Source organism: Babylonia areolata, chromosome 5, assembly GCF_041734735.1.
Source record: "Babylonia areolata isolate BAREFJ2019XMU chromosome 5, ASM4173473v1, whole genome shotgun sequence".
Taxonomy (NCBI): Eukaryota; Metazoa; Mollusca; class Gastropoda; order Neogastropoda; family Buccinidae; genus Babylonia; species Babylonia areolata.
The window spans coordinates 52546444-52548943 of NC_134880.1; the positions used below are offsets into that span (position 1 = coordinate 52546444).

At 44.1% G+C, this 2500-nt stretch overlaps 1 protein-coding gene across 9 annotated transcripts in view; it reads right to left on the minus strand.

Moving 5' to 3' along the window:
* Nucleotides 1-2500, minus strand: part of LOC143282167 (uncharacterized) — a 179993-nt gene that overhangs the window by 46985 nt on the left and 130508 nt on the right. The window lies entirely within an intron of this gene.

Here is a 2500-nt window from a genome sequence, read left to right on the forward strand (position 1 = left end):
ACCCTTTTGTGGAGACAATTATTGCATTGTATATTCACTGCACTGTGAGTTAAAATCAGGACCGTTTTCTTTTTCTCCCCCCCCCCCCCCCCCCCCCCCCGCCCGCCCCCCTGTACTACACTGTTACACTGCGTCACACCAGACTTAGGTGCATTGCTCATTTGGGTCCTTATCCAGTCATGATGCTACATGAATTTGCATCATGCCGTATCCTGTCGTGATGTCCTGCCTTGTTCCTGTCAAACGCCCCAGCGTAAAAAAATCTGTCGCACAGGAAAACCTTGCACTCGAGTTTTCTCAATCCCCTGAGACTCAAATGTTCTCTTCTACCACGTTGTTCTGTTTCATAATCCGGTCATCCAGCAGTGGACAGCAGCTCTTTGTGCAAGTGCCAGAACTCGTTTACTAGAATATACTTGAGTAATAATACTGCAGTGTGATCTAACGAAGTTGTCAACCTTCCACACGAAAAAACCTCCCTCCGAGGAGTCCTGCGAATCATCACCAGGCCCAGTTCTCTCCCCGATCAACAACTCGCCCAGTGCAATGGAGAGACACGGAGGCCATCATCATGAAAAGGCAGTGTAAGTGGACTGAACAACACGTCATGTGAGGACAGTAGGGTCACATCACCTCAACAACCCTTCACTGGACGCCAGAAGGTAGAGAGACGCAACAGAAGAAAGAAGGCCAAAGAACACATGGCACAGAACAGTAGAAGGAGAACTCCAACCCTGAAGCACACCTGGGGGTATCATTCAAAGACCGACCCAAGACAGACAAGAGTGGAGGTTTCTTCGCTGCTGCCCCGCATGCTACAGAGCATATGGGGCAGTAAGTAAATAAGTAAGTAAGAAAGTAAGTAAGCATGCGGATAATGGTCAACTAGCTGACCCTGGGCATCATCCGGAAGAAGAAGTTATAACAATACAGCTGACCACTCACGTTGTATAGTTTTGACCTCCCTTTCATCCTTTAAGATCCTAAAGACTATGGTGCACGGATCGATTAGATTATAAGATTCTGTCATTTATTCTTCTTTTGCAATATATTTCTGTGTGTTGTTTTTTCGGGGTTTTTTTTCTTCTTGTTTTGTGTTGCTTTTTGGGGTGTTTTTTTTTTCTCTCGTTCTTCCTGTTTCTCATATCACCCTTTCTCGACAGCCTCTGGGAGTCATTGGATTGCAATCTTTTTCTCCAACAGAGACCTGGAACGTAACGTCTCTTCACTAAGTGATGTCTCTCCATCATATACCGTACAGGGAAGTTTCACAGCCATTGCCAAGACACTGGAGGAACCCGCAGGGTACGAAATCCGACAAATATCTGGCATCACGAAATGTTAACCTCATATTAAGCGAGAATTCAAATGGCCCCCACTGGCGATGTTTTATTGTCTTTTATATCGTTTCAATCCCCTCCCCCTCCCTCCCCCCATTTTTTATCCACTAAGCATCTTTGTGATGTCATTTTATAATGTGGAAGAAATCATTATTTTCCTTCAATAGTATTCATCTACTATCATGTTGATAAATTCGATTTGGAACGTAATTTTATGTGTCTACTTTATTCTTATCAAATCAAAAGCGACCCAGCGTACTAGAGTCTCTATGCTCCTTCTCTCTCAAATTCTCAAATCGCATCATTTGATCAAACGCTTTAATACGTATAAACAACAAAAAATGTTCAACCCCATACGGTCAAAATCCACCACCAACGTACCCTCACAGTTGCGCTCATGGCAGATGCACGTTAAACGTTACCCGTACTTTTAGAAACGAATAATCATCATTTTAAAACATCGTCTGAAGTTCAACCCTTAACTCACTGAGCCCTGCGCATGAGTATTGCTCTGACGTAAAAAACAAAAAACAAACAAAAAACAAAACAAACTTCTCGTCAAAACGGTTTCCCCGTTCCTACAAATGCATAAACCGCAAAGAAAGGGAAGTAACTTTTACAGTATTTCCGGATGTGTCCATATGTAATTTGGAGGGGGGGCGGGGCGGGGGAACAGTATATTTTCTGCGTTTCTTTCCCCCTACATCAGTATGGCATAGAAACCTGCTGATGCTGGTAACTCCCCTGGGACGAATGGATTAACAGATTAAAACACACACACACACACACACACACAGACAAACACACACACACACACAACACACAGAGACAAACACACACACACACACATACACACACACACACACACGCACGCACACACACAACACACAGAGACAAACACACACACACACACATACACACAGCGACAAACACATACACACACACACATACACACAGAGACAAACACATACACACACACATACACACAGAGACAAACACACACACACACACACACACACACACACACGCATGCACAAACAACACACAGAGACAAACACACACACACACGCAAACAAACAAACAACACACACACACACACACACACACACACACACACACACACACACACAAAGTTTCAAACATCACCAGCAGACACTCAC